This window comes from Pleurodeles waltl, chromosome 7, assembly GCF_031143425.1.
Source record: "Pleurodeles waltl isolate 20211129_DDA chromosome 7, aPleWal1.hap1.20221129, whole genome shotgun sequence".
Taxonomy (NCBI): Eukaryota; Metazoa; Chordata; class Amphibia; order Caudata; family Salamandridae; genus Pleurodeles; species Pleurodeles waltl.
In genome coordinates this window covers 1,348,579,752-1,348,604,876 of record NC_090446.1, presented here as the reverse complement: position 1 = coordinate 1,348,604,876, position 25,125 = coordinate 1,348,579,752, and the positions used below count along the sequence as shown (strand labels likewise).

The following is a 25,125-nucleotide window of genomic DNA, read 5'->3' as shown; positions in this document are numbered from 1 at the left end:
TATTTTTGAACTAAGATGTAGGCTCAATGACGTCATTTAGGAGGGGGTCTCAAGGACTCGCAGCTGGAACTGCTTTGCGACCCCTGGTCTCAGAGGTGGCAAAGTCAGGGCCAGATACACAAGGGCAGACCCACTTGCCTTGTGTGTGTGTGTGTGTGTGTGTGTGGCGAATTTACGTTCATGTGTAAGCTCCTACACCAATGATGAAAATTCTGTATAGATTGCCACCAGTCAATTTCAACTCTCTGACAACAATCAAAAGACACGTCTGAAGCTAAAACCGCTCATGTACAATGTATCGGTCAATGTCTGGGTGAGTGCCTTGTCACTGCTCGTTTTAAAATGATGATTTGGCATCGCAGACTAAATTGGCTCTGCACCAGCACCAGAGGCCTTCCATGAGCTTAGTCAATTAGTAAAAAGAAAATATATAGTCTTTTTTTTTTATTTATTTATTTTTACTGGCGAGCTCTCTTCTGATTTAAAATGTGGAGTTAATAAAAGATAAGAGGATAACACGAAAACCTGTAAAGTAATTTAGTTCATTTGGTATCCTTGTTTCGTCAGCTGAAAGTGAACTGGTGTTGTAGCCACATAGGGGTTCACCTGAAGGTGCAGAAGGGGGTTTCAGGAGGAGGTTCAAAACAGTGATACTGTACAGAGGCAAACTAGATGGTCACCTGGGGTAAGCAAGCCATCCACATTTGAGGAAAAAAAGTCAAATTTTTGGAATTTGTTTAGAAATTTTAAGTAGGAGGTAATTTAGGCTCCTTTGTGCTGTAATGTAAAACTGTCATTAGGCCAGTGGACCCAAATTTCCACTCACTGCTACCAGATGAGGACGGGTTACCAGTGGGACCAGATTACTGCAGGCTCTTAGCCTTGTATTTCTGCCAAAATATGTCAAATGCCTTATTTGCCTTTACATGTCATGACCCTGCTGGTGTTAATATCTTTCCTAAACACGAGGATTGAGGTCTATGTAAGATTAACTTTTCTAAAACCTCGAATGAACAGAACGGATCAGGTAAGGAAAGGGTGAAAATTGCCACGCCACTCGGTGATAGCATATTAGACAATTACTCATGAATTGTATATCTTTTGTTCTTTTAACTGTTGTTTTTAATTAGCACTTGGCATCTTTGACTTGTTACATTTCTAGGACGGAAGCTTTTTTTAATAGGTAAATCAAGTTATCTCTTTGCTGGCTTGCAGTCACTCCTTTTGTGGCCACCATATTGAAGGTTGTCTAACCCCTTTAGATGCATCAGGATCTTTCTTGTTGTTTTCTGCTTTCCCTCCACATTTTAGCTTGATTACTTTAGTTGAGCAGATGCGCAGGCATACCAAGGGCAAGCCGTTTGCGCCAGACCGCACACCAGACGAGCATGGAGCATTGAAAGCTGCCCATTTGATCAGCTGCTCCAATGTCTTACACTGGATTTACTATGATATATTTTCTAGCGGTTTTTTTTTATACGGGGTAGCAAAATCAATTAGATTCTAACCATAATATTATATGTGAATATTATTAAGGCTATGTTTTGCCATCTATATGTAGGTTTATTTGAGTCATTTGCATGTTAAAAGATGGCCGCACTATTAGTTTGCAGCAGTATGAAATGGAAACAAATGATGGGTTTCTTTTTTAATTATGTATATAAGATGCCGTTTTTTTGGCTAAGTTTGTCCAGTAGAAGGCGTTTGCCGAAACGCGTTGACATTTTGTGCAGGAAACTGTGACATTATTATATGGAATAAAACTGAAGAAATTCAATTTTGAACTTTGGACTTTGCTTTGTCCTCACGATTTGGAGACGATCGAGGGATTAGTGCAGCCGTCTGGTGGAGACTGTTCCATCTGTTGTGGATTATTTATGGATTTACTATGAGTGTGTATACCCTTCGAGCTTTAAAACCTCTGTACAGATCGATAAGCGCAAAGTCACTCGAACCCATTCCTCTGACAGTCACAGTCAGCAAATTCTCTAAGATCTCTTTTTTATCACTGAAACATTGTGCATAAGCACTTCCACTCCAGGTGTTGTGAAGGTGATCCCTTTGGATATACCATTTTGTGTATTGACTGCAAGGCTGAACGGGGTGATGGTCTAGTGGTAATTTGACACACTGGGTTCCCTGTGACCATCATCTCCCCACCCTAGTATAAGATTGCCAAACTGTTACTGGTTCAGATTAATCTCACTTTGTCCTCTTTGATTCTCTTTTGTTTAGTTTTTCTCCCACCTGGTGCGTTTGCAAAATTCAGAAGTGATATAGGAAATATTTCAAGTCTTTTTATGCTGACCTTGTCTTTTTTTGTCTGATTGAGAGGTTTATACATGGATAGAGGACCTAAAAAGCTCTGAATCATCTAGCTTCCTAGTAGTTGGTCTATCTTTGAATTTACATCAACTATTTTATAACGCTACACATTCAGTAGGACATATTCTTCATTACATATATACTATTAATTCCATGATTAAGGTAATAGATCTGCATTGGTGAGATCTCTCTTTAAAATCTTACAAGCTGACTCCCCAAGACGGCACAAATCATGCCAAAATTTTAGACAAAAATTTCAACATATCAGCCAATACATTCATTCTGCTCTTGTGTCTCAGCCAGAGTTCTGCTTTGAAGTTTCAGAAGCGTATCCTCAAAACCATGGATCACTCAGTCCCACCCTTTACGTTAGCATCCACAGACCCCTTGATACTTTGAAGATTTGAAAAACTAGACGCTCACTGGTAAGTAAGCTGAAAGCAAATGGCAAAACTCCTTTAGTGCTTGTGACAAAATTAAGTACAAAAAGATAAGCAGCTACTGTAATCATACAATCAATGGTTTTCAGACCATGTTCAGAAAGCACCCAACTCTGTGAAGGAAACATTCACTATTGTTTCTGAACTTTCCAAACCAGTTTCTGCTTCCCCCAGATCATCCCATTGGATGGCCCCTGCGATAATCTTGCTGAAAGTTTCTGCACTAAAATGAACTATACTTGTGCTTCCTTTTTCAGTCGTGGTGTCAGAACAATGGATGTAGTGCGCTGGGAAGCAAAACTGTCTAAGGCGGACTCAGTGGTAACATTAACGATCTTCGACCAGGTGTTGGTCTTTTTCAAACTATTATCTATTACTTCTTGCACTCCGTTGACACGCTGAAAAATGTCTGACACTCCTAGCACATTATAGTGGTGAACCTCTGACTGCTAACTGTAATTTGCCTTTATTATCTGGCATTTTTCTTCCATCAGTCGTAGATGGCAAGAAGACAACTGCAGCTCAAATTCTGAAGACACCTTTGGCCAACTCAGTGTTGTTATCAATTATCGATCTATTTTCCTCCTTTCATTGGTAGCTTAGGTGACAGAATTGTAGGCCAATTCTCAACCATTATCTTCTCTTGAAATTCAATGTTTTGAACTCACAGAAAGTAGGTTTATGGTAAGATCACGGTACTGAATCAGGTCCAATCACTGTTCCTGATGATTAGCACTTTACTTTAGATGCAGGCGATTCAGCAATCCTGATTTTACTTGACTTATTAGAGGCCTTTGATACTGTCTCTCACCACATTATCCTACAGAGATTGTGTGGGATGCAAGTGGGAATCAGAAGCCATTCATGGCTCTCTTCGCTCCTAATACAGAGAGAGCATGCAAGCAGAGAGCCAGGAGTTCAGGATTTCTTAGGTTTGTTCAGCTTTTCGACCTTTAATTAAGTAACACAGTTGTTCTTTTTTTATATACTTAGGTTGATGATCACACACAATCGATAATAAACATACACCTGCAAGCACATAATGTTCCTTTAAAAACCTTCTTGGATTATGTTGTTCATCTAAAGCTGAACTCGGGGAAGACCGAGATTTTACTGCATATGGTCATATTCCTAGAGGCCTCTCTCTTTAGGAACTCCAATCCCCTTCAGTAGGACAGGCCGGTGTTATAGGTATAATCTTTGACAATAAGGTGTAGTTCTCATCTCAGAACGTAAAGCTTTCTGCTTCATGTTTTGACACTCAGAACTCTGCACAAAATTCTACCACTTCTTTCTATTCTTTGTTACAAAACTTTTGTTCTGGCGCTCATTTCAATTAAGTTGGATCACGGAAATAAAAACGATCTCGTCCTGCTGAACTACTTGCTGAAACTCTTCCAGGTGCTTCAAAGCATGGCACCCTGCCTTATTTTAGGCCAGCTCGGGTATGGGATTTTCTGTGCTGAGCTGGCACCCTGCATTGGCCTCTTCATCCGCGAGCGGGTTCTTTTCAGATCCCTTGGCATTTGTTGAAAGGCGCTAGCTAATGTTGGCCTGGCGCTCTGTAGTTCTCGTTTAGCAGGCATCTTCCTTTGTTATCCGTGCACTCAGCATCCTCCAAGCATTTGGTGACTGCTGCGTCAAAAGCTCTAGGTGAGTTGGCAGATCTTTCTCTTCCGTGGCAGCAAAAGCTTGAAGTTCCTTACCGCCACGTTACCCACTGGTAGATCCATCTCTAACCATCCAGCTTGCAGGAGAGCCCTGCAGCCGTGACCCTGATTTCATGCTTATTGACGATGCCTGGCTCTGCTCTCTCATGTCCCTTCAGTGCTGGGATACCTCCTACTGCTTGAGCTCTAGGATCAACTTCATCTCACTTTGTCCTGTTTGAGCCCTCATATCAGGTCAATCTCACTTTGTACTTGGTTTCATCCAGTCATTAAGTCATGAATTCATTCATTCATTCATTCATTCTATCTCTCTGGTAGTCACCACGTAAAGGTTTTGCACTTAAACTTTCCTTTTGCTGTGTAATCCTCAACACAATTAATTCAAATATGAAACTGTAGCCAATGACAGCAAGGTTCCTTCATTTTTAGCAATGGAACACTATTGTAAATAGGAGAAATGACAGCACCAGTAAATTCCCCTTTTGATGAGAATCACTGCCACTTTTCTACACGAATCAGACACCGGGACCTTATCAGTCTTTTTTAATTTAACCAGATTGTCAGTACACTGGATCGTGTTGTGTCCACAGCACTGCCAAAGCACTGCAGCCTCCCCTCCTATGTCAGTGCCTCCTAATTCGATTCTACAAGTGCTTCTTGTTTTGAGAGGATGGTTTCTATTACCTCAGTGTTAAATTTGAGCAGGTGATTATTTTTGGGGGCATACACTTCTTTGCATCAGGCATTTACTACGAGCAAAAGACACATAAGGGAAAGACAGAAGAAGAGAAAACCTAAAAAGCTCTCAAAAGGAGAACGCAGAGTTCTGCAAGAGTGAGCGGAAGGGGCAGGGAGTGGCTGTAAATAGGTTAAAGAGGCCCGAGACGGCTTCAGGATTACGCTGCCTCGGTATTCCGTGCTCGTACATTTGATTGGAGCAGCCGCATGTTTCAGCTGAGAGCTTTGGGCACCGGTACGTTTTTAGCTACCAATTAACCACTGTACAACCAGCTCAACTGTATTTTTGAAGCATTTGCTTTTAAGCCAGAGTAAAAAATATATCAGTGGCGTGTGCCTGCTCTCCATGCCCCCACCTAATCCAAATGAATGGTGTGTTTTGAAGCCACAGCACTTGTATTTGACTTTTCAACATGAAAGTTACTCGTGGTTTGCATCACCGGCACTACGTCGCTGCTGCCGGCGCTGCATGTCAGTTGTCCTGTGAAGGGGAGCTCCATTCCTAGTCGATGCTCATCACTGCATCGGGTTCGTGAGGTGCAAGACGACTTCGGCATCCCATTTTACATCAGCAGAAACTCTCAGCCAGCTAAGGTTTTGAGAAAGTGAAGACATTTTCATCGGTGTTGTTGAGGGCAGTAATAGATCCGTATATTGCACGGGAATAATACAAACTACAGGTCGCAAACTGCTAAATCCTATTGGAGAAAAAAAAAAGTAAGTGGTCGGAGGAGTCACATATTACACTAGGCACTCGCTGAACTGCTTGCCCAGAGCGCCCATGACTGATGTCGGCATCAGCAGTGATTATTCAGTAGGACTTTGTTAGTGTTTGGCGAAGCAGTGATTCTTAGACATAGTGGGCGGACCCAAAAATGCCAATGTGTAGACATACACCTTCCCAGGTATCCCCTTGTGTCTTTGCGTATTGTTTGTAAAGAGGTACAGCGACGTTACAGCTTTGTTCTAGGAAAGGGGTTACGGTGCCAAACCCCACAACTTCCACGTTAAACTTAAAGCTTGACCCCTGCTTTTTTTAGGGACTGTTTACTTATTGTTTCAAAGCATGGGGAAAACGTACTTATTTATTTATTTGATTGATTGAGTGCTTGCTTGATTTGTAAACTCTGGTTTGTGACACAGAGATACATCTTTCAGTATTAAAAGGGACATTGAAAAGGGAAGTTCAGCAGGCTCAGGGGTGGAGGGTGGTTTAAGTGTACATATGATGCCTACTTCCCAGGAGAGTTCACTGACTAGAGGGAGGGCTAGACCGTAAGCATCTAGCGCGTAGAGAGTCACCCGAAGAGGTTTGTATTCAGATTGGTTTTAAAAGACATCAGATTTGGTTGGTTTCTTATATCTGGGTTTAGCGAATTCCAGAAGCAGGCACAGACATTTCTGATTTTTTCGTAATCCACGTGACTTTCAATACATCTGGTTTAAATATGCTTCTCTTGGTCTGAAGCTGGATGCGTGTGCAGACGTTAAGGTTGTAGGTATTTCATACTTATTCCCTATTGTGTTCTAAATGTTGTGTAGAGTAGTTTGGATGTGAGTCCCACAGTATTAATTGAGAACCTACTATACATTTATAACTGGCAAGCGTTGTTGGGTTATTTCTTATATACTTTCTTTAAGTCCACCCTAAAAGGTTACCCGTAAATAGTCCTTAGACCACATTGAAGATGTAGGCGAAGGCCCATTGAAGATGTTCCCATGCCTGAATCTTTCTGGTATAAATGATCTAAACAGTATTTTTCCTTCCTCTTTGTCCTGGTAATTGTTTTTAACCTTGGCCTGCACCCCACATCAATATAGTTCTTATAGAGGGTTTTTGAGCCAATTTTACTCTTTGTTTATCTGCTTGCTCTCCTTTTCTTCCTTTTTTTGTTTTCCCTACTCACCTGCGGGATAGTGCGGCATCGAAAAAAAGAACTCCGGCAAAGAGCCCCCCGAAAGGGTGGTGCCCGTCAGACATTGCAGCGCCAATCTGACGAGGAGCTGGTCCGATGATGAAGCATGACACCCATCTGGGTGTGTGAGGACTCTTGCTCCTATTGAATAGGACTCCCTAGTACTCACCCTGTCTTCTTCATATTGCTCTTTAGGAACAGTGCATTATATTATTAGTAACTGTTACTGGAGGGTATGCACTGGACCTTTAATTCCTCCGAATCCCTTTATTTTTTTAAGTCCAAACTAAGGCAGCCTGAAGGATCTGCAAAGTCTATGGGCCTTATTTAGAGTTTGGTGGACAGACTCCACCACAAACGTGATAGATATCCAACCTTTTTACTACAAGTGTCTTAGGCTATATTGCTCTTATAATACAGGGGAGGGGTCACCACCATGTTTTTGAGAGAGTATTTTGTCCACCAAATGCTAAAAAAGACCCAAAGTTAATTTTAATTCTTGCATTGATATCGAGAAAGCCTACACCAGGGGCACTTCCAATGTACAATGACTCAGAGCAGTTTCAGCCTGAACATTCTCAGTGCCAGGATACCCTTGCAAGTCATAGTGCACGTTACAAATACACATAACATAATATAATATTGTGTGGCTATCAGGACTTTCTCAGATGGCGCAACAAGAGATAAGCCACCAGAAAAAGGCACACATCATAGAACTTTACAAACCAATTACAATGCTTAAAACAAAGATATCCAAGAGACATGCATGCTAAAGATTTGCAGGGAGAGGCACAGTTAACTTGTACAGAATTACAGGTTTACTAATGTGAAAAAAACACATTTTGAACCAGCATGGTCACTTCGAAGTTCAAACACTCCTCCAGAAAAGCAATACCTTTGTCCGCAGTTCAAAAAGTCTAGCTACTTACTTTAGATACACAGCCAGGGTTTCACTGCTGCACGTTTTGACAAGCACAGCATTACTGTTCACCTCTTTTCCCACCCTATGCCGGCAAAACCTAGACACCCTTCTATTAACTCACCTTGGCTCCTTGAATAACACAGGATCGCCATTAGTCATGTCTATGTTAGTAACAGTTTTATAGCAACAAATAACTCTTGGCACTGTTCTCACTGGCATGAACCTTCTTTCTCACAACCGTAGTGAGTGTCTATATGTTCACTCTTTAATCGACACAGGCCCATATTTATACTTTCTTTGCACCGCATTTGCGTCATTCTTTGACGCAAAAGTGGCACAAACTTACAAAATACAATTATATTTTGTACGTTTGCACCACTTTTGCGTCAAAAAATGATGCAAATGCAGCGCTAAGAAAGTATAAACATGGGCCTCAGTTTTTCAACCACATTGGACATAAAGCGGAACCTGTTTTCCTTCATCTGAATCACTCAAATGAGGTTTAGCTACTGTCAAGCGGGGCATGTTTCATTTTGACCTAAATACCTCAAAAGGGGTTTAGCCATTGCCATTGTCAAGTGGGCATGTTTAGTTAGCACAATACCGTTGACTTGTACTCCTCAACCAAAGACAAGCTACTAGCGCCAGCCTGCAACAGACAACAGAGCCCGTTGGCTATTATACAATGTTGCATGAGCAATAGGTTCACAATGACCTAGATACTCCTTTTAACATATAGAATTTGCAAGTCTTTCGCAGATATAATCTCACATGGATACTACTCCTAAGTAAACATGGTTATGAAAGACTGTCGTTTTCTGTGCTGACACCCTGAAACCTAATTCTCAAGCACCTAGAGAAATTGTTTGATACCCAACCCATATTTAAATTCAACTGGGCAAAGTAAAATAGAGCTCAAAGAAACTTATGACAAATTTGTTCAGTACTTTCTTGGACAATGGTAGAGGCAGATGGCTTTCCTCCAACCTCAGCCATTCAACTTGAGAATAAGACACTCTCTACCCTCTCCCACCACTCAACACTCTGGTTATGACCAGAGAACACTAGTGAACCAATAGCATAGTGCACCATAGAGGAGTGCTATTTCCTTCCGTAGTGTGATCCATCTTGTAGTAATGTCCAGAAGTTCCTTGCTACCCTAGTGAGTCCAGCTGCAAAATTGCCTTTCATCATTTAGAATGTAAAGTAATGCTTGAGGGTTCATAAAAAGAAAAAAATAGTTTTCCCAACCCAAAAAAATATGACTGTCAACAGCCCAGACATGCCAGCAACTCCTTGTTTATAGGAATAACCCAAAGTGAGTTCCTAGGAACTCCCCAATTGAGAGAGGACTGTATGCCCTTGCAGCCGCAATGATGCAGCACATATGCTCTGCAAAGCAATGGATTGTAGGGTGCATGTCTGCAGGAGTTCAACTTTTATGAAGTGCTCCTTAAATTACAAAGATTTCACTCAATTTCATGTAAAAACACAAGCAGGACAAATGTTGATATCTGTCCGAAGAACGGTAGAGCTTTGACAATGGATGTGACCAACCCCTGCCGCAGTTCTACTGTATTTATGCCTAAAACGTGCCTAAAATACTCTAGTCTCATTGAAAACACATTTATCTTTCGTTATTGTTGTCCCCTCTATTTCCAAAATCCCAGGCTTTGAGGATAATGTTGCAGAGGTCTTCTCACTCTGGTTGAATATCTAGGTGTTGCCCCAGAAAGCAACAAAACGTTGATGTCTTAACTCCATGAAATACCAACTGCTGAAAAGCAACAGAAAGAATATAATGAGGGCACCTTTTTAAATATGGAAATGGTTGATGAATGCAAAGGATTAGAGTTCCTGCGAGGGAGCAACTGTAACCAATGAAGTAAAGAAACCCATTCAGGTATTTTCATGGGTATACAGTACCTTATTAGTTGATGGTATTGAATGGGCAGTGGATCACAAGAACGAATGCACTGTCTTGCTAGAAAAGAGCTTAATTGGTGGTACTAAGTGGTCAACAGTTGAGTCTTTCAAGCTACAATTAAGATATGCAGAGTGAGAATTCACAAACCATTGATACATAGAGCAATTTTAGAAATCACATGTGTGAACATTACATAGAGTAGTGTAAACAAAGTACTTTATTTAGGTTCCTTTGTATTCAACAAACAGTTGTATATCACATGGTCTACAAAGGGCAAAAACAATGTATATCACAAACCTAAAATAGGTGTTTGAACTGAGGTCTATTGTGGTTTTAAAGTGTCCACCCTGCTGTTTCATATCCCTTCCACTAAACTATGGTTACCCATTATAACCAGATTAAAGGATTTTCTTCAAGAACAGGTATGCTTCATCTTGGGTGACCTACTCACGGACATGATGGGACTTCATGTTCCACCTGCAGCTGTAAGATCCAATTAGTGAAACAGCACGTTAATCCCAGTATGTCAAGTGGCTCGTCTATTCGCAACAAAGGGTGGCAATTTACCCAGATCGCCTTGTTAATACTGCACAGGCCTGTGAGTAATAGGCGCAATTTGCCATTCCTCTTCCAGACCACCAGGACCAGTCATAACCACTTGATGGGTCCTATGATTTCTTTCCTGAAATAACTGCGTTAATTTGGAACAATGTTTCCTATTCTGTACAGAATATTCCTCATGCAATGTTAAACAGGGAAAGAGACATTTTATAGGGTGCATGTGTCCCTTTGATTTACCTTAAACAGAAGTGAACACACCTGTATGGCTTTGCAAAACTGAATTTAGAAATGTGCGCCAGGATAAAAATAAGTAACTCCAATGCCTCTTTATCTAACTCTGGTGGGTGGTACCAAATATTTCAATCTCTCCCTTTGCAGCATATACCTTTTCCTCAATAAGTTGCCCTTTGTATGATTTTTGGGACCCACAATATCACAATTTTATTCCGTGTGTCACATGCACCTACCTCTCCTTCACATATCTCAATTGGTTGCAAAGAAACTGACGTCACTGCTCTGGAGAGATTTGCACATCTTTAGTGGCGTAAACACACAGGGCCACAGAGCACTGAAAACATCATAGTCTTCGGGCATTGTTCACAAACTGCACCATGTAGTACATTTAGTAGTACTACTTGCGTAATAGAAAATGCAATTCACAAACCTGTGTGCGGAGATCTCTTCCTGTCCTGTCTTATCTATGCAGATATCTCCACCCCAAGTACAGAGATCTCTGCACACATATGTCTTTGTTTCTGTAGTAAATGAGGGAGAGACAGTGGCAGTGGCTGCAAAACTGAAAATAATTAGGTGGTCATTACAACCCTGGTGGTCGGTGTTAAAGCGGTGGTAAGATCGCCAACAGGCCGGCGGTAAATAATTTGGAATCACGACCGTGGCGGAAACCGCCAACAAAGACAGCACTTTAACACTCCGACCGCCACGGTGGTACAAACAAACAGCACGGCGGTCACCGCCAACAGACAGGCGGGAGATAATGTACCACCCACACTATTATGACAGGCCAATCCGGCACCTTTTCCGGGGCGGATTCACCGCAGATAAAAACACGGCGGAAACAGGAACCCCGAAGGAAAAACGCTCACCTCTACACACTTCACGAGGAACGAGGACGCCATGGAACCAGAGCTTCACATTTTCCCAGCCTTCATCTTCTTGCTCCTCTACCAGAAGCACGAACGCCGGCGGCGAAGACCACGGTGAGTACTGCACCTACGACACAGGGGAGGGGGGAGGGAAAAAACAGGGACAAACACACGCAACACCCCCACCCACACCCTCACCCACTACAACACACACACTGATGCGTATCAATACATCACAGTTAAACCCCCAAACCCCCCGGAAGAATGCAAAGACAATAGGAAATGAGTGCAACCATTGTAATATATTAAAAGCAAGTAGGCAGAAATAGATATATACACCATGTACATAATATATACCAAGCATAGTAGTCCAGGTAGTGTTCTAAGAAAGTCCGTGGAACACCGGGACCACACGGTATGGGCGAGGCCCACACAAGATCCTCGACCATGATGGAGAGAACACTGCAGGGGCATCAGACAGCAACTAAACAGGCACCTCAGGGGGAGGGAAAGGGGGGCACCTCAGCCGCTTGAGTGCACAACGACAAATCCACGAGGGGGCCACATGCCCACTGTTCAATCCTGGGGAGTGCAAAGCCACGGTCTCCCAAGTCTCTACAGTGGATGGGCTGCCCACTGTTCAATCCTGGGGAGTGCAAAGCCACAGTCTCTCAAGTCTCTACAGTGGGTGGGCTGCCCACTGTTCAATCCTGGGGAGTGCAAAGCCACAGTCTCTCAAGTCTCTAGAGTGGGTGGTTTGCCCACTGTTCAATCCTGGGGAGTGCAAAGCCACAGTCTCTCAAGTGGATGCCTTCTCCACTGGTTCTGGGGGGGGCATGGTGCCCAGAGTGCATCATTCACCCCGTGACGGATTCGGTTGCGTCAGTGCCCTTGCCGCTCATGGGCCAGCGGTGCTTGAGACGTCGGTGCCCTGTTCAGCGGTGCTTGAGATGGCGGTGCCCTGTGCAGCGGTGCTTGAGACGGGCGGTGCCCTGTGCAGCGGTGCTTGAGACGGCGGTGCCCTGTGCAGCGGTGCTTGAGACGGCGGTGCCCTGTGCACCGGTGCTTGAGACGGCGGTTCCCTGTGCACCGGTGCCCTGTACAGCGGTGCTTGAGACGGCGGTGCCCTGTGCAGCGGTGCTTGAGACGGCGGTGCCCTATTCAACGGTGCTTGAGATGGCGGTCTCCATTGCAGGGTCCCAGCTGCTGGCGGTCGTTCATGGCCCAACGGGGCTTTTGCTGGTGGTCCTTCATGGCCCAATGGGGCTTTTGCTGGCGGTGGCCTCCTGGGCAGCTGGGTTGGTGCTGGCGGTGGCCTCCTGGGCACCTGGGCTGGTGCTGGCCTCCTGGGCAGCAGGGCTGGTGCTGGCCTCCTGGCCAGCTGGGCTGGTGCTGGCGGTGGCCTCCTGGGCAGCAGGGCTGGTGCTGGCGGTGGCCTCCTGGGCAGCGGGGATGATGGCGGTCTTCTCCTCCGTGTTGCTCTTCCCAGACTTGCCAGGTTTCTTGTGGTCCTTCCCCACCTTGGAAGGTGTCACTGCCACTGACACTCCCACCTGGACCCCTGGGAGCAGCTTTGGTGGCTGGAGTCTTCCCCCTCTCCCGCCGGGCACTGGCCAACTTCTGATGCTTCACAGGTGGGGGACTGTCTGTGCTGTGGCTCCGTGCCACACTGGCTGCCCTGGTGGCCGGTGCACTCCAGATTCCGGTGACTACAGGCACCACTGGTCCCAGAGATGTTGTGGCTGAGGTGCTAGTTCTGGACCTATGAGATGGACGGGTGGGGGAGGTGTGGGAAAGAGGTCAAGGGTGGACATGAAAAGTTTTTTGGACACACTGGGATGGGTAGCTGGAGGGGGTTTGGGAGTGGAGGAAGAGGTGGTGGTTGTAGGAGGTGTACGTTTGGTGACTTTGGGTGAAGGTGCATGCGCTGGAGGCTGTCGTGAGGTGGATGGCTGTTGGGTGGGTGTGTGCCTGCGTTTGTGTATCTTGGGAGGGGGCGTCACAGACACACTGGGAGAGGACACAGGGGACGTGTGAATGGTAGTGGGGGTGGTGACTGCACGTGAGCAGGGTGTGGTGGTGGGTGTGCTGGAGAGGGACGTAGTGGCTGTAGAGGTAGTGCATGCAGGTGTGAGTGTAGACGTCACTGGGAGGGAGGAGGGAGATGAGCAGGAGGAGGACACAGTGGAGGCAGTGGATGTTGGTGTGTCTGCATGTGTGTGATGCTTGCGTGAGTGCCTGTGGGATGTGTGGTGTTATGTTTGGCTGAACTACCCTTGGGTGTTGACGTGTGTGCATGTTGGTCTGTAGGTGTGCTTGGGATGGGCTGAGGTAGAGGGTATTGGGTCTGGGTGGAGGAAGTTGGAGGGGGGAGGCTAGAGACGGGGACAATGGCTGCCATCAGTGCTGAGGCCAGAGTCTGAAAAGCTCGGTGAAGGGCCGCCTGACCAGAATGAATGCTCTCCAGGAATGCATTAGTTTGTTGCAACTGCCTCTCTACACCCTAGATGGCATTCAAAATGGTAGACTGCCCAACAGTGAGGGACCTGAGGAGGTAAATGGCCTCCTCACTGAGGGCAGCAGGGGTGACTGGGGCAGGGCCTGAGGTGCCTGGGGCGAAGGTGATGCCCACCCTCCTGGGTGAGCGGGCACGGGGCAAAGCCTGAGGGGCTGCTGGGAGGGCGGTGCTGGTAGGGGGGTGGCGGCTGTACCTGTAGATGCGGGGGGCACAGATGTTGCCGCCACTACAAGGGAGCTCCCATCAGAGGACGAGTCCGTGTCGCTGGTCTCAGCTCCTGTCCCCGCCATGGAGCTCCCCTCGCCCTCCGTCCCACTGGTGAATTCAGACTCCGTAGTGTCGCCCTCCAGGGCCATGTGGGATGCAGCTCCCTCCTGCTCCGGTGCCACTGCTCCTCCGCCTGATGATGCTAATGCACACAAGAACAGGGAGGCCACAAAAAGGGGGGAATACAGAAGAGACACATGTTGAGTGCATGCATTACCGCTACAGTTGGCGGACACGACAGACACAGAAGTCCCCTGCACCACGCCGCGCTCTTGGGCTCCACTGATCAATTCCTGGGAAATGGCCTACAAGGCTATGGACGACATCTGCACACATAGATGACACAGGGGCATGACTAGGTGTACTTGGCACTCTACAGAGGTGGGCTGGGGTGCCACATGGCCTGCCTTACGGAGGGGCCTTGCCTACGGAACTCGCCCTGGCCTAGGGAAACCCACAGCCCACCTCCCCCACCCAGACAACTCCACTGCGCGCAAAGTCAGCAGAATGAGAGTGTACTCACCCCCTTGTGTCTGCTGTGATGCCCTCAAGCGCCCATCCAACTCTGGGTACGCCACCGCCAGGATCCGGAACATCAGGGGGGTCATGGTGCGACGGGCACCCCTCCCACATTGGGAGGCCATCCCCAGCTGAGCCTCCGCCGTCTTCTTGCTCCAGCGGCGAATGTGCTCCGTCTGTGCTAGACCCCCAGGGTCCGTACGTCCTTGGCGATGGCACGCCAAATATCTTTTTTCTGGTGGGCGCTGACCTACATGAAATGTACAGGGGAAAAAGAGTAGTTTTTACCAACTGCACCGTCAAAGTGATTGGCCCCCATCCCTACCCTTGCCATGATGCACATGCACTCACTCTCCCCCCCCAATCTTTCATCCACCCCACTCCACACAGTCATAGCCCATACAGCATGCTCACAGTGTATTTACCTGCTTGTCTGGAGGACCGTAGAGTAGCGTGTACTGGGGGAGGACCCCATCCACGAGCTTCTCCAACTCCTCCGATGTGAAGGCAGGGGCCCTTTCCCCAGACACTCGAGCCATTGTCTCTTCCAGACCGAGGTCACAGCAGCACTTGCAGTGTAGGTCCTCTCCTGTCGAAGATCAGGTATCGAGTGATTGAACAGATAGAAAATGGCGGTCACGTCCGCGGCGGTGCGTACCGTCACCGCCGGCGCACATCGTCATTGGCTCCTGGGACCTATAGGGTCCAATATTAACCAATGCAGCATTGCGCCACGGTCTTCGACCACCTACCGCAACGGTGTACAACGCCAGCGTCGTTACCTCACATCCCATTGTCCCACTTTAGCGGTCAGGCAGGCGTGATTTCAGGGGCCCACATGGCTTCATTTCCAACTGCGTCACACATACCTAGGCCTAGACTCAACACACATACAGGCCACCTTTTGTGTATGATTGGTGTTCTGTGTAAACTGTGGGTACGTACCTCTGAGTTGTTTGACTCTGTGCTCGCTGTTGTCCTTCATAGGCACCGTCCGCTGGGACATGTGAGGAGATAGCGGCATCCTCCGGTGTACCAACCGTTGGTGGACCTGTCGACAATGGAGGAGCGACATGTCATAATCACATACAGGCTTGACCGTGCCACAATCCAGGAACTGTGTACCCAGTTGAAGCCAGACCTGATGTCAGCAATCCGCCATCCCACAGGAATCCCCCTTCAAGTGCAGGTGCTGTCAGTGCTCCATTTCCTAGCAAGTGGGCCATTTCAAACAACAGTGGCCATAGCATCAGGTTTGTCCCAGTCTATGTTTTCCAACGTATTGTCCAGAGTGTTGTCTGCCCTTCTGAAACACATTTGGAGCTACAGCGTGTTCCCTCAGGTGGAGGATGTGCCTACAGTGAAAGGTGATTTCTATGCCCTGGGACATATCCCCAACATTATAGGTGCCATTGATGGGACCCATGTGGCTTTGGTCCCCCCCCCACAGGAGTGAACAGGTGTACAGAAACCAGAATAGTTATCATTCTATGAATGTACAGATGGTATGTTTGGCAGACCAGTACATCTCCCATGTGAATGCCAAGTTCCCTGGCTCAGTGCATGAGGCCTACATCCTGCAGAATAGCAGCATCCCTTATGTGATGGGTCAACTCCAGAGCCACCGTGTGTGGCTATTAGGTGAGCACCTGGAAGCAAGACAGTGGGAATGGTTGTCTGGGTCTGGGGTTACCATACAGGTTAGTGTGTGTCTAATACTTTTCCCTTGCCATTTGCAGGTGACTCTGGTTACCCCAACCTGTCATGGCTACTGACCCCAGTGAGGAATCCCAGGACAAGGGCAGAGGAACGCTACAATGAGGCCCATGGGCGAACTAGGAGGGTGATCGAGCATACCTTCGGCCTCCTGAAGGCCAGGTTCCGGTGCCTCCATACGACAGGTGGATCCCTATTCTACTCACCAAAGAAGGTGTGCCAGATCATCGTGGCCTGCTGTATGCTTCATAACTTGGCATTGCGACAACAGGTGCCTTTTCTGCAGGAGGGTGGTGAAGATGGCGGTGTTGTTGCAGCTGTGGAGCCTGTGGATAGTGAAGACGAGGAAGCAGAGGAAGAAGACATGAACAGCAGGGACTCAGTGATCCAGCAATATTTCCAGTGAGACACAGGTAAGAGTACAGACCTGCCTACTACATGTACTTAAACACTACTACCTCTCTACTGTCTGTCGTTTTCACCCAGTGTATGGTCACTGAGTTGTCACTTTCCCTTACGATTTCACAGATGTGGGTCCCACTGTGTGACATCTGCTTTGATTCCTCATGGACTTGAGCTGTGTGACATAGGTATGTTGACATTACAATTGAAAGAGCATTTTGTCACTGTAATTGCTAATACACTATTTTGAAATAACAGACAGACTGCAGATTGTTTTGTGTTTTAAGTGTATTTATTTAAGTGCTCAATATTGGAGGGGGTAGTGAAATGGTGAGGGGTGATGGCGGAGGAATGTCCATGGCAGAGTCCAGTCTATTAGTCTCACAGGTGCATTGCCCAAATGGGCATAGGAAGTGGAGGTTGGGCAGTTTAAGTATGGACAGGGTGACAAAGTGGGACAGTAGGATGACAATCAGGGTGGTCTCATTTCTTGGCGGGGGTCTTGGCATCGTGCTCTGTCTTTGTCCTGGATCTCAGGGACCGTTTGCGGGGTGGTTCTCCCTCTGCAGGGGGTGGGGTGCTGGTGTGGTGGTCCTGTGGCGGGGCGTCCTGTCCACTAGCGCCAGCGGAGGTGGTGGGCAGTTCATCGTCCATGCTAGTGTCAGGGGCCCCTTGTAGTGCCACAGTGTCCCTCCTGGTGTTCACGAGTTCCCTCAGCACCCCTACGATGGTGCCCAGGGTGGAGCTGATGGTTCTGAGTTCCTCCCAGAAGCCCATATACTGTTCCTCCTGCAGGCGCTGGGTCTCCTGAAACTTGGCCAGTACCGTTGCCATCGTCTCCTGGGAGTGGTGGTAGGCTCCCATGATGGAGGAGAGGGCCTCGTGGAGAGTGGGTTCCCTTGGCCTGTCCGCCCCCTGTCGCACAGCAGCCCTCCCAGTTCCCCTGTGTTCCTGGGCCTCCGTCCCCTGGACCGTGTGCCCACTACCACTGCCCCCAGGTCCCTGTTGTTGTTGGGGTGGTGGGTTAGCCTGGGTTCCCTGTAGTGGTGGACACACAGCTGATTGACGTGTCCTGGGGACGGAGGTATGGGCCCGCTGGGTGGGTGCTGTGCTGGTGTTTCCAGAGGGGGGAAGGTCTGTGATGGCCTGTGCCAGTGTGAGGGGAACCGACTGTCCAGAGGTCCCCGACGGGCCGGGCTGGTCATCTAGATCCAGTTGGACAGAGGTGCTGTCATCACTGTGGGCCTCTTCTGTTGGTGGTGTGGACATGTGTGGACCCTCCTGTCCGGTGACGTTAGGTAGGGGTCCTGCAGGGGTATAAAAGGATGGTTATTACATCTGTATGTGTCATGGTGTGCAATGGGTGGGTGAGCGTGTACCCCAGTGCTTGCATTCCTGTGTGGGAGCTTGTGTGATGGTGGTTTAGGGGGTTGTATGGGTATGTGCAGTGTGCATGCTTTAGTGATGGGTGTCCATGCTCTGTTGTTGCATGCAGGGCTTGGTGTTGGGATAGGTGGTTTGTGATGTTGGGACATATGTGAGGAGTTGGGGTGCTGGGGGTGAGGGTGGGGGTATGTGATAGCATGCAGGTAGGCTGGGGGATGTAATAGTTAAGATTTGACTTACCAGAGTCCATTCCTCCGCCTACTCCTGCGAGGCCCTCAGGATGCAGAATCGCTAAGACCTGCTCCTCCCATGTTGTTAGTTGTGGGTGAGGAGGTGGGGGTCCGCAGCCAGTCCGCTGAACCGCCTGGTGGTGTCTTGAGACCACGGAACGCACCTTCCCCCGTAGGTCGTTCCACCTCTTCCTGATGTCCTCCTGATTTCTTGGGTGCTGTCCCACTGCTTTGACCCTGTCCACTATTCTGCGCCATAGCTCCATCTTCCTTGCAATGGAGGTGTACTGCACCTGTGATCCGAATAGCTGTGGCTCTACCCGGACGATTTCCTCCACCATGACCCTGAGCTCCTCCTCCGAGAACCTGGGGTGTCTTTGCCGTGCCATGGGGTGGTGTAGGTGATGTGTGGGGTGGATTGTGTGGTGATAAGTGTGCTGATATGTAGTGGTGTGTTGTGTGAGGTGCGTGGAAGTTCTGTGGGTGATGGTATTGTGTGCCTGTGGATGCTGTTGTTCTTGCTGGTGGTGTCTCTCTTTGGAAGAAGAGAACACAGTCCCTTTAAGCTGCGAGGTTAGGTGGACTCCCATGAACAGGACATCGACTAGTGGAATCCTGACAAACACAAGAGCATAACCACACTGACAAGAGGGTGGGCAGGTACGCTGATGCGAGACCGCCTCCACATCTAGGAAAGTTGTCTCCAGGACGAAGGACTGGGGTGAAGCTGAAAGGAGACATCCACTCGACCTCACAATCTCACCGACCATGATCCAGGTGGGTTTGTGGTACCCTCAGGTGATATCCCGAGACAGCGAGAGGGGAATAACCTAGGGTTAGGCCCAAGTACCAGTGTGCCATTGTGAGAGGGGCTGATTACAGACAGGAATGAGGAGAGAGATCTAGCAAGCATTAAGATGTGAGGTAAGGTCTGCCTAGCAAGAAAGGAGTATACCAAGTGAGGCAGTTCTTCTTGGGGTTGAGCTGTAGTACAACAGGAATGCAGTACAAGCATAAAGGTCGGACTGAAGCTCCAGTAAAGGCCACTGAGGGTGCTTTTTTCAGTTCTGGCTTATATCATCCTTACAGGATGTCCATCTGAACAAAGGGGCACAGGAGTGGTGTTGAAAGAAATCAATTCCTGTTCTCTTACTTGGGCTTTATCTTTGTTTGTGAGGGCCGCCTCTAGGATTTCCTTGTTGGGTGTGATCTGGGAGCCTGCTTGGGCCTGTAACGCCAAGAGGAAAAGGGATGGTTAAAAAGGGCAGAACAGGACAAAAAGGATAACAGAATCCAAAAAGACTAAAACAAGGAAGAATAACTCCATTCTTATTTTGTAAAGTCTAATAGTAATCCACAATAAAAACCCTTCCGTAGAAACTTAGTTCAGTGTTGTCTTTGAACCCACCATGGTATCCGTATGGTAGGGGCTTACTATGTTTAGTTTACCACTGTCACCTTTGCCGCAAGGGCATGCTGGTTGGCATCTGACCCCTTCTGTAGCCCCTACATTACAAGGTAGGAGGTTTGGTATTAGATAACATCTCCTCCCTGGGGCATACCTGTTCATTCTGTAGAATATGAAGTGTCTGGTGCCTTCTCTGCATTGATAAGTGCAGTCAGTTCTGAGACCCATATTCTCATACGGGTGGATTGGTCCTTATTTACACAAAAAGCACTTTCAAATGCTTATAAAGGAGGTCATTGTGATTTTCAAACTTTGGCCATTGGCAAACATCTCTTTCCCCAATCCACTGCTGAAGAGTTTTGATAATTGGCTGGGTAAAAGGGTAATTTGGGGTGCATAAACATTTGGCCGATAGGTGATGAGTGATAGATATAGTGATGGAAGAGATAGGGGTTTGAAAGATCATTTGTCAAGAACAGCAGTGAAAGATCCTTTGTCAAAAACCACTCCGAGGTGGAAGTGGATAAGGAGTTCATAAGGCAGGTAGCATACAGGGAGGGAGCCTACCAGTCAACTTTACCAGTCATCCCTACAAATACAAACATTCTGATGGTACAAGAATGTTGACCCAACATTCACTCAATACGGAGAACACAGTGCAACGCTGTCATTCGCTGAACAGAAAAGATTGAAACCCCTCCAGTGTTTCTTGCATATTTTCTTAATACACTCTAGAAATCACAATTTAAACTCTAAAATATGAGTCTCTTTCGTATCTGGATAACCTTTCAGTGCACTCAGTATGCAGCCTTCTGTACTGCTCATTTGTTTAGTAGTATAGCTACCTTCAGAGACCTGTCATTTTTCCTTGCACCCAATGTGCCTTCTTTTCTAGATGGGGCTGCTGTTCATGTACTGATTCGTGGACACTTACTAGTGGTGTCAGCATACCTATTCTAATCTCTAGCACTAAACAGGCCTTTTCCAGTCCCTGAAAGCAAACAAGAACCCTAATAGTTTTGTTGTCCAAAGGCATGTAAAAATGCCATGACCAGGCTCTTTGCTCTACATCCTGAGTGTATTGTATGTGAGCAGGGAATATCAGGTGACCAGTACTATGAATCTGAAGTGAAATGAACAATGACACTAGGAGAAAGGCTGAACCTTCCTCAGATTGCTCCAAGGTTTCCCACTGAACAAGAGGTTTCACTCCACAGACTGCCAGAGGAACTCTTGAGATCCAGAGATGGGTTCAATGACAGCCAGTCTTTGAGAGCTGAAGCGATAGCACTTGAAAGTCTGTTAATACTTGCTGGAGAAGACGTGGGTCTGCCTAGGAAAAGAGACCTAAGAGACTACATGGCATGCTACAGAAGGGAAGCAGAGGACATCCATGCATGAGTAAATCTGGATAAAATAGATGCCTGATGCAAAGATCTTGAAGAGGTAACTGCCCAGGTAAACTGGCTAACTGGAGGGATGTCACAGGAGTTGGCTGTAGTGAGCGAGTGGGTCTCCCTCCTTACTCCTTTTGTAACTGGTGCGCTTAGCCGAAGATCCCAAGTGCAGCTATGTAACTACTGCCTACAGCCATACCCAACCAACACGGAAGTTGCAAGCATAGATCTCAATGCCTCAACCATGTGAAACTGGCACGATGTGCTGACGAAGAGAAGCATTACATCAAACATACAAAACATCATATGGGGAATGCTTGAAAGAAGTCTAACCACTGGCAATCACTCGGGTGGCATTCTGAGCCATAGTTCTTTTTCCCACCATGCTGCCTCAGTATAAGCTCTGCCATAAGGAAATAAGGGGGTGATTCTAACCTTGGCGGGCGGCGGAGGCCGCATGCCAAAGTACCCCCGCCAGAACACCGCTGCGCGGTCAAAAGACCGCCGCGGTGATTCTGGGTTTCCCGCTGGGCTGGCGGGCGACCGCCAAAAGGCCGCCCGCCAGCCCAGCGGGAAACACCCTTCCATGAGGATGCCGGCTCCGAATGGAGCCGGCGGAGTGGAAGGGGTGCGACGGGTGCAGTAGCACCCGTCGCGAATTTCAGTGTCTGCTAAGCAGACACTGAAATTCTAAGTGGGGCCCTCTTACGGGGGCCCCTGCAGTGCCCATGCCATTGTCATGGGCACTGCAGGGGCCCCCAGGGGCCCCACGACACCCCATACCGCCATCCTGTTCCTGGTGGCCAAAACCGCCAGGAACAGGATGGCGGTATGGGGGTCGGAATCCCCATGGCGGCGCAGCAAGCTGCGCCGCCATGGAGGATTCCCATGTGCAGCGGAAAGCCGGCGGTACACCGCCGACTTTCCGTTTCTGGCGTGGTCAGAATGCCCAAAGGAGCACCGCCAGCCTGTTGGCGGTGCTCCCGCGGTCGTTGACCCTGGCGGTCAATGACCGCCAGGGTCAGAATGTCTTGACCCTGATCCATTAGGAATGGTCCAGCCCAAACTGCCAGGCCAGGTCAGTCTCTGAACTGGAATGCATGCAACCTAAGACTGATTTCAACCTGATTGGGGTTCATTATTTGGGTGCAGCTTGGTTCTAGTGGCACAGTTATGACAGGACCCACATCTGGGCATATCCTTGCCACTTTCCGGCGTTAAATCAAACACACAAAAGGTGATGGGTGGAATTCTTGCAATAATTCCAACCACTGGCAGTGTTTCGGGATGACATTCCAATCCACTCTATATTTTAATGGAAGCTCTGAGGACATGATAACAAAATGGGAGTAAGAATTCTGCCGCAGAGTAATGTGAAAATAACATGATAGCTTTTGCAAGTTTAGAAAACAATATGAAAGAATGAATGCTGGAATCTCAGGACGGAGATAAGTACATAAGTGTTCATATGAACAAAATAACCGTTGCAGCTCATTATCTGATTTTAACAGCAAGCAATTTAACCAAGCCTTATAGTGGAAAATCGTGTCAGTATCACCAAATATTACTGCTGCAGCAGCAGCAAAGGAACCTGTCATAATTGGTGTTTCTTCAAGTAATTCAATTAAGTCAGCTGTGTAAAATCTGGCAACTCAGCTTGATAAGGGCAAAGGTGTTGATGTCGATTCCAAAGTCTGATCTGCCTACCTAGGAGGTAATTGTGCTGTATTAGAGACTATGGGACCAGATACAAGGGTTCGAACTTTCTTGCACAAATTACATAAACAACTGCAAGATATTAAATCTGCTAAGACTCAGGACCTCTCTTGTATTCAAACAACCTAAAATAGGTAACATTAGTGATCAATTAGAGAGTTTTTTGGGGCAAATACATGAACTGAAAGGACAAAAATCAGTATCTAAAGACAGCTTCGCTCAGTCTGAGAGTTTAGGCATGAAAAAGATTAAATTATGCTGCAAACTAAACTGAAAGATCAAGAGAATTGGTTAAGAAGATCCAGTCTTCAGGTCGTGAGTGTTCCAGAAGTCAAGAAACTGGGCCAGGATATGATCACCTTTATGTCTGGCTTGATTTATAGACATATTGCACAATATATCACCACAGACCTCAAAGATCTATGAATATGTGCACATAGAATCCCTATAACAAACCTAAGCCTAGTACCAAATCTTGTATCACACCCTCTTCCGACACTTAAAGGTACTGCTGGAAAAAAATTCTGGATCCAGTCTGGGAGCTGGGAAGATTTCAAATGTAAGGAACCTTCAGATAAGGTGTTACCAAACGTAAGTAACTTGTTCTACAAGCAAAATAAATGTGCCAATCATGTGTACACCAATTTTAACATCTTTAACAAGTAGAGCATAAGCACATTAACCTCGGATAGCAGGGGGAAAATGCTCAGAGCTCTTCAGCCAAAAAGAATAGGGTTCAATAAAAAGGCAAACAATCCTGGGTAGCCCTGTAGTAAGGGCACATTTCCAACAGTTATAAACGTGTAAGATTTAGGCTGTGGTCATTTGGCTTGGCAAATGCATTTTAGTGATCCTAGTGATGCATAAATGTACATAACTAATTTTCTGAAGACATTGGGAATCAGGAAACAAAGTTCGAGGGTTAAAACTCCTGAACACTTTGGAATAGTCAAGATTAGAATGTGCCATCGGGCGTCTGACATTGAAATCTGCTTCCTTGTTATTAGGTGGCCAAGTAGATAATATGGGAAGGTTCATGTATAAGACTAAGTACATGTTTAGATGTGGCCTAGAGAGCTTTTTCTGTCTCTCCAATTTTGTGTTTTTCAAAATAATTATATATATATATATATATATATACATATATATATATATAAAACCTAGTGATGGTCACTACTAGTAGTTATAGTTAGGTTTGCTTTTCCATTTTGACGAATCTCCACAAAACTTTCAAAGACGCTGAGGGGGTTTGTCCTCTGAGCTTCAGTTGAGGAGCCAGGTTTTAAGTTCCTTACTGAATTGAGATAGCAATGGTGCAGGGACAGGGTGTTCCAGCTCTTTGCCGTTAGGTAGGCGAAAGATCTTCTACCAGCCGAGGTCTTCTGTATGCGGGGTACAGTGGCTAGTGCTTGTTGAGTGGAGCGGAGTGGTCTGGTGAGAGTCAAGAAAAAAGGAGGATGCCAAAATGCAGAGTCCCCATACATGAATACCTCATACATTTTGCATTGCCTGCTTTAGGCAGGGCTATAGTAACAACTGCTGAACAGAATTTCACCAAATTTGGCACAACCTAGTTTTTGGTGTAAGCCCCCTGCAAGAGCACAAATTAAAAAATTGAGGCCTGTGATTAGTCGATAAGCTTGTTTTTCCTGTGACCCTTCAGGCTCCCGCATGAGCACTCTGAATTGCTGACTATTGGAATTTTAGAAAATAAATGGCTGCCATTACTGTTTAATGTGGAAAATTGGAAGTGTTGTAGACATGAAGTAAAAAGCTATATAAAAGGGCAACAGAAAGGCATGCTGTCCCCCTAGATTTAGAGAGGTGTCTAAGGGATAACTACTGTGATAGAAGTAAATGTATTGTTTTTAACTAAGTTTTATGATTTCGCTGGGCTCCTGCGGGATCATGAATAATAAAAAGAAGTAGATGAGTTCTCAGTACACTCTACTGGTAGGAAT

The 25,125-nt window shown here is 46.8% G+C and overlaps 1 protein-coding gene across 1 annotated transcript in view; it reads left to right on the top strand.

The window, feature by feature from the left end:
• TMEM86B (transmembrane protein 86B) overlaps window positions 1–25,125 on the top strand; it is a 41,504-nt gene that overhangs the window by 521 nt on the left and 15,858 nt on the right. The gene's annotated exons all lie outside the window — the stretch shown is intronic.